This window comes from Muscardinus avellanarius, assembly GCF_963383645.1.
Source record: "Muscardinus avellanarius genome assembly, chromosome: 7".
Taxonomy (NCBI): Eukaryota; Metazoa; Chordata; class Mammalia; order Rodentia; family Gliridae; genus Muscardinus; species Muscardinus avellanarius.
The window spans coordinates 69,631,448-69,639,780 of record NC_137793.1 but is presented as its reverse complement, the minus strand read 5'-3'; positions in this window follow the sequence as shown (position 1 = coordinate 69,639,780).

Genomic DNA, 8,333 nt, shown 5'->3' with positions numbered 1-8,333 from the left:
ATCCCAGGACTTGGGAGGCCAAGGCAGGAGGATCCCAGGTTTGAGGCCACTTAGGAGACCCTCAGTAACTTAGTGAGACCACTTTTTCAAAATAAAAACAATAAAAAGTGCTAGGGAGTGCCCTAGCATTAGAACGAATGCCCCTGGGTTCAATTCCAAGTACCCAAAATAAATAAAGAGGTAGAGAGTGCGGTTTTGCTTAAAATAGTGTCTTCAGGAATGGAGGAAGAAGTGAGAGAGACGCTCCTGCGTGTGGCTGCTGGAAGAGGTTGGAACTCTTTTCTCTCTCCCTTTGGGAAAAGCGTTCACATGTATTTAAGTTTCCTTCCATGTTTGCGGTCAGCCGGGGCGGGGCCTCTCGCTCCCCACTCTTTACAGTGTCTTGTTTATCTCATTTCACTTTTCCTCTGCACTTGGCATTCTGCCCCCTGCCGAGTTCTCACTAGGATAATTCTTTGCCTAAACTCCTTGTGGTTTATGTGTGGTGTCAAGGACTGAAAATAAGTAGATAGATACTACCCATATCAGACTAAAATGTTTCCCCGGTCCCACCCCAAACACTGTTGGTTAAGAAAATCTTTTCTGTGTATCTCCGGGATCCAGACTGATGCATGGCGCTGGGAGTCAGGGCGGCTCCCCTGGTGCGCAGGAGGTGGGGTGCATGCAGGGCTCTTGGAGAGATCTGCTATTGACTGAGGTGCTCATTTACCCGAGCACATCCACTTTGTGAAAATTTATCGAGCTTGTGAATTCTGTACTTTTCTGAATGTATGTTACATCACAACAAAATGTTTTAAAGAACATCTAACCCCGTGAGTGCATTTTTTAAAAGTGAATAGCCAATAGCCCCCCAGTGAGTGAATAAAACAGGTGGGACAGGGTCCATGAGAATGGCCACCGAGGGGCGCTGTGTCCCTTCCTGTTCGGACAGGGATTGACAAGGTCTGTCCAAGAAGCCTGAGGAGGTCCCTTCCCACAACCCTCAGACTAGAGATTAGTGAGTGAGTGACCCCCCCAAGACACAGTTCCCCTCAGTACTTCCTGTGTGTCTGGGCTCTCCACTGGGGCACCCACACACAGAGACCAGGGCTTGACAGACCACATTCTTATATTTATTTAAGATCTTGACTCACAGCATTCACGGAGGGAGAGACAAGACAGTGAGATGCTGTACGTCAAGAAACTGGCTCAGTAAGACACTCCAGGAATGCCGTACTTGGGGAGAAATTAGGATTCTTTCCTGGCTGTAAATAGACACCCTGGGGAAAGGAGGGATCGCTCCATGGACCAGACACGGCCCTTATCACCTGCGGAAATCCTGTGTGGTGGTCACTGCAGTACTCAGCAGGGCCGGGAGAAGAGATTACCGGGAGCAGAGGGCTGAGGGTGGCAGTGTGGGAGGCTATTGGCCAGAGAGTGGCCGGGAAACCTGAGACTCGGGGGAGTGGGACTGAAGGAGCATTGGTGGAAATGGGGTAGGAAAATAAATAAGTGAGATAAGCAATGTCATTTGCTTCCTCCCTCATTATCCTTTTGTTCTGTGTCCAGGACTCTGGTCTCCCCTGAGATCTCCTGTTTTGGGGACAGCAGCCTGCGGGTTGATTTGGAGAACCAGGCCTGGCTCCTCCCTCTCTGACCTTTACCCTGACCACCTGGTCCTGTGCATCTTGTACAGCAAATTCCCATGTGGCCTCTGGACCTGCTTCCCAGAGCCAGCCCCTGGGCAGGGCTTCCACAAATTCACACCCCGCCTCTATCTCTCCAAGGGCAAAGACATACATAGGCCAGGTGCCTGGCTTCTCCCTGCACCAAATGTAGGGGTCTCTGGAGGAAATGGGTCAAGCGAGCTTAATGACAAGCCTGGTGTGGTGGTGCATACCTGTAATCCCAGGACTTGAGAAGTTGGGACAGGAAGATTGCAGGTTCAAGACCAGCCTCAGCAATTTAGTGAAATTCTCAGCAATCTAGTGATACTGTTTCAAAACAAAACAAAAAATAAGTCAGATGTGGTGGCGCAGGCCTGTAATCTCAATATTTGGGAGGCTGACATAGCATGGCAGGTTCAAAGCCAGTCTCAGCAATTTAACGAGGTTCTCAGCAACCTAGAGAGACCTTATTTACAAGTATGGCTGGGGGTGTAGCTTGGAGGTAGAATACCTGTTGGGTTCAATTCCTAGTACCACTAAATAAATAAATAAATAAATAAATAAATAAATAAATAAATACATAGGCTTGGGAATATAGCCCTTGGGTTCAACCCCCAGTATCCTAATAATGCTGGGGCTGACAATGTAACTCAGTGGTAGAGTGCAGGCTTGGCATGCTGTAGTTCCTGGGTCTAATCCTCACTACCAAAAAGATAATACTAAAATAAAATTAACAAAAATAAAAGCAACCCCCAAAAGCCAATACTGGCATATGGAGAGCTTTTTCTTTTCTTGGTTCACAACTGGAAATGACCAGGTTGGCTCATGGGGAGGCGCTGATGCCTAGTCTTGCCTGCTGCAAGGCAAGGCTCCAGGTTCCTGCGTCAACATCAGCTGGTTCTGTTGGAGAAACTTTGTAGCTCAGGAGGCAGGCCAGGAGGACTGGCAGGTGGCAGAGAGAGCACCTGTCCACACCTCTGCTAAGTGACTAAACCGGGTTTCCCAATGTTTGTGGAATCCATTTGCACATCCACAAATCAGGCAGGATGACAATGCCTTCCTATAACACACGGGCATGAATAGCATAATACGTTTAAAAGCATTTTACAAACTACAGGGGGCCCAAACACTAGTTATGTGGCAGGGGCTTCAGCCTGTGTGCCAGGAGATGTGTGGAAAGTGAGTTGTTACCAGTAACTGGGAGAACTCGTGTTTGCATGGCTTACTGTTACTTTAGAGGATCTTTCAGGGAGATTTGTTGCCCTGATTAAACCAATTGAGCCCACCACCATGAAGAGCTCATGCCATAGAGTTACCTGAGACAGAAATAGTGTAGCAGAAAACCAAATTATGTATTTTGGAGCAGCTGTTCTTGAGGTGCCACCTTAGGTTTCCCACTTAAAATCTTTTATGGGGCATTTCTGTCCTGCTAAGCCACATGTCTACACCAGTGATGGGAATGTTTGCACCAAACTCACTTCTTCTAAGCAGTCAGAGCCTTTGGAAGCCATGTGTAGGTTGGGTGCTTCAACTCAGGTCGGAGAATGCCCTCTGTGCAAGACCTGCCTCTTCCAACGTATTCCCCAGTGTGAAGAAGAGAGAGATGTTCCAGGGTGGTGTGTGGAGGGAGACACGGCTAAGAGAAGCCTTGTTTTCTTCTAAAAGGTTTCCATGAAAACTGTGAGGTACTAGAGGCAGAGTTGGCATCTTAAAGCATCTTTAGCCATCATTAAATGCTTATCGGGCCCCTACCATGGGCCAAGCATTGAGCTCATTATGAGCAGAGGAGAGCCAGGCATCGCAGCCACCCATGGGACTTGCTAGGCAGTGGCGAAACCTGGAGTTGAGGAGTGAATCACACAAATATTTAGCAGCGTGAGAAGCAAGAGTGTGGGGGCCGAGGGGACATTCCAACCAAACCCTGAAGGATGACCACCTCAGCTGGGGAAGGCGGATGGCAGCTCAGGTCAAAAGCGGGGAAGGGTAGATGGTTGTGGTGGCACAAGTTTATAATCCCAGCACTTGGGAGACTGAGACAGGAGGATCACAGGTTCGAGGGCTGCCTCAGCAAGTAGTGAGACTTTCATCAACCTAATGAAAACCTGTTTCAAAATAAAGCTAAAATAGGACTGGGGGTGCGTAGCTCAGAGATAGAATGCTCCTGGGTTCAATCCTCAGTACCACTAAATAAATAAAATAAAATAGAAGTGGAGAAGAATATTCCAGGCAAAGAGGACAGCATATGAATATAAATGCCCTACCTGGGAAGGGGTGAGACGGCTGGGAGTCTATGCTCAGCTCATCCTGCTCTGAGCCTCTTCCTCTGCAACTCTATAGATGGAGTTTCTTGACTGACATGTAGATGTGCCGAGGCTACGCCTAATTACAAAACCATCCAATCAGTACATTTTCTCATTACCCTAGTAGAACTTGACGAATCCTTTTTGCTCTCCCTTTCCCACCCTAAAAGAGAAACTCTAAGAAACACACACGCTCAAAGTTTATCATAGTTAAGAGTCATGCAGATTTGAAGCCTAGAATTTAATGGAGGTTTTCCTTAAGATTCCTTGGGGACCTTCAGGATTGTTTTCCCCCACCAGCCATAGAAGTAGGATTATCAAAACACATTTTTCTTAATAAAAGGAAAGGAGAATTATATGTAGATAGACACATATATCTTAGAGCCTACCTGCCTTGTCCTTCTGGAGGACCTTAATGCATGGGATTATGCCTATGGAGTACTTTCCAGTTGGGTCCTTTTGCTTCTTTCATATTTACCTAGGTAAATAATTTATATTTAGTTAGCTCACTGTCCATTTGCATGGACCTTACAGAACAAGGAAATAATCATGCATCACTAAGGCAACAGAGTAAGATCCTAGGTCCTGACTGGGTGGTAAGTAAAGGCTGGCTGGACGGCTCTCTCAGTACCTCTCACTAAAATACCCTGCACATGCCTTGGGCTTGGTGATTAGCATGGAGAGAGACAGTCTCTGGAAATGAGTGGTCCAAATGGAGGTGCCGGGCATCTCCTTGTTTACATAGATAGAAATTATAGCAGAATTGGAATATCACCCCCATCCCCCAACTCGCTGTGAGGTCATAAAATCTGGAATATAGGCTTTTGACCTTCCTCCAAAATATGTTCTATCAGTAAAGGTAGCTACTAGTTTCCAAGGTATAAGAGTTCAGAAGAAAAAAAATTGAGATCTCTAAGAAACACAAGTATCGTGAAAGAGAAGCCAAAAACCAGAGGAAGCAGAATTAATGGACTGAGAAGAACAGGACTGTAAATTAAACTTAATAAATATCTTCAAAGGCTGAATAAAGGATATTGGAAACATGAAGCGGGGAATAACTTAAAAGTTTGAGCCAAATGGAAATACTGGATATGAAAAATATAATAGTTGAAATAAAGAACTTAGCGGTTGAGAGTACATTTTTCTAATTTCTTTAAAATGTATGACTGTTTAAAGGAAAATTAGAACGCTCTACTTGGGATTTATAATGTAGAGACCTGTACACAATGAAAACACAAAGGCCGGTGATGGATAAATGGAACTATCCTGCACTGTTCTTATGTTTCACGCAATATTACCTCCAAGCGATAAGTTAAGGATGAATTACGCAATCCCTAGAACTACAAAGCAAAAAAGAAAGAAAAAATGCAGAGGCAAAACTAAAAATCCAGGAGAGGAAGTAAAAGGGAATGCTAAAAAATTAAATCAATGCAAAAAACAGAGAAACAGAAAACAAATGGAGGAAATTGAAAACAAAGCAACAAGTGGTGTATCTGAACTCAGTGTACCAACAATTACGGTAAATGTTAATAGATCAGTTTAATAGGGCCACCTGTCACAGAGAATAAAAGGGTAAAAACAATCTACTGCTGTCTATGAAAGAGAGGTGCCTTAAGTGTAAGGACACAGATTTAAAGTCAACAATGGGCAATTGTGTGCGATGGAAATGATAAGCATACGAAAGCAGTATTACCTATAGAGTAATTGTTAATATGTTAATATCAGGCAAAATATGCTTCCAGAAAAGATGTAAACCCAGAGATAAAACTTAACGGCCTTGAGCATGTATGCATAAAATAACAAGAGCTACAAAATATATGACATGAAATTGTTAAAACTAAAGGGGAAAGTAAACAGTGACAAAATCATAACTGAAGGCATTTTAACCTCTTCTTTAGAAATTAATAGTCAAAAATAATAAGAATACAAAGGATCTCAGCAATTAATATATATTTTGGGGGTCTGGGGATGGAACCCAGGGGTATTCGACCTCCCAGCTACACCTCCTGCCCTGTTTTTTATTCTTTATTTTGAAACAGGGTCTCACTAAGTTGCAGAGGGCCTCACTAGGTAGCTGTGGCTGTTAACAAATTGCGATCTCCCAGTCTCAGCCTCCCGAACGCTGCACACGCTTGTAATCCCAGCATTCAGCAATAATATTATCCCACTTTGATCTAAACAACATTTGTAGAAAATTACCACCTACATCTGTAGTTTATACATTTTTAGTGCATATGAGGAATAACTTAAAAAATTTATTAAGATAGACAGTATGCTGAAATATATATATACATATAGTTTTAATGCTTATATTGGGAAAAGACCTAATAGAAAATACAAGTTTCTGCTTTATGAGATTAGAAAAAGAAGAGAAATTAAACATTAGTAAATATTAGAAAAAATAATATAGATAAGAGAAGAAATTGATGACATAAAAAATAGAAAAACAGGTAACAAAACAAAATGAAATTGACTCACTTTAAAGATTAATGAGCCAGGCATGGTGGTGCATACCTGTAATCCCAGTTCTTGGGGGACTGAGACAGGAGGATTGAGGGTTTGCAGCCAGTCTCAGCAACTTAAGAAGTCCTCTACAACTTAGTGAGACCTTGTTTCAAAAATAAAAAACTAAGCCAAGCATGATGGCGCATGCTTATATACCCCAGGACTTGGGAGGCTGAGACGAGAGGATCACAGGTTTGTGGCTAGCATTAGCAATTTAGTGAGACCCTGATTGAAACTAAAAAAAATAAAATAAAATAAAATAGGGCTGGAAGTGGACCTCAGAGGTAGAATGACCTTGAGTTCAATCCACAGTACCTCAAAAAAAAAAAAAAAAAGCCAGGTGTGGTGGCGCATACTTGGGAAGCTGAGACAGGAGGATTGCATGTTTGTAGCCAGCCTCAGCAATTTAGTGAGGCCCTCAGCAACTTAGACCCTGTTTCAAAATAAGGAATGAAAAACAGGGCTAGGGGTGTACCTTAGAGGTAACGTGTCTCTGGATTCAATCCCCAGCACCTCAATCAATCAGTCAGTAATAAATAAGAAAAATAGGGTCAGAGGTGTAGGTTGGAGGTGGAATTTCCCTGGGTTCAATCCCCAGTACCATAACTAACTAACTAAACTAACTAACTAACTAACTAACTAAATGAATGAATAAAAAATAAATAAAAAATAAAAGTTAATGAGAGGAAACGTGTGCACAAAAAGACTTTTACAAGAATGTTGATAATGACTTTATTCATAATGGACAACATCTGAAAACAATTAAAATGTTTGTAAATGGAACAAATAAATCAATTGTGGTATAGTCATGCAAAGGCATAGTATTGCATAATCAAAAAGGAAGATCTGCTAACGCATGCAACAACATGGCTGGTCTGCAAAATATGCCGAGCAAGAGAAGCAAATAAAAAATAGATAATAAATATTACTTGATTATGTTTATATGAGGTCAAGAACAGACAGAAATGTACGGCGAAAAAAAATATATATATATAGTGTTACTAAGGATTAAATCCAGGGGCATTCTATCTCTGAGCTACACCACAGCTTTATCAGCCCTATTTTTTATTCTTTATTTTGAAACAGGGTCTCACTGAGTTGCAAAGGGCCTCACTAAGTAGCTGAGGCTGTCCGTAAACCAAAATCCTCCTGTTTTAGCCTCCCAAATGCTGGGATTACAAGTGTGCACTTGTGATGTCCGGGTGGTGAAAATATTTTTAATAATTAAAAGTGGTTGCCAGTGGTGGGAAGGTGGTTATGAGGGAACTGCCAGGGATGTAAGAAATATTTCATATCTTAAGAGTTGTGTGGGAGCTGTGTATGGTGGCATTCACTTGTAATCCCAGCACTTGGGAGGCTGAGACAGGAGGATCGCACAGGTTCGAAGCCAGCCTCGGCTACCTAGTGAGGCTCTCAGCAACTTAGTGAGACCCTGTTTCCAAATAAAATATAAGAATAGGTCTGGGAGTATAGCCTGGAAGTAGAAAAGCCCCTGGGTTTCACCTTCAGTACCACACACACACAAAAAAGAATTGTGTGGGCTGATAAGTATTTCATTTCCCACTATTCAATGAATTGTACACTTAAAATTTGTGCATTTCGCCGGGCGTGGTGGCGCACGCTTGTAATCCCCGCGCTTGGGAGGCAGAGACAGGAGGATCGCGCAGGTTTGAAGCCAGCCGCGGGCACTGGCTTAGGAGACCCTGTTTCCAAATAAAAATGTTAAAATAGGTCTGGGAGTGTACCCCGGAGGTAGAAGGGCTTCCAGGAACCCCAGTACCACCAAAATAAATAAATAAATAAATAAATAAATAAATAAATAAATATTTGTGCATTTCACTTCTGAAAATTTTACACAAGAAAGAACTGGAAACAAACATTA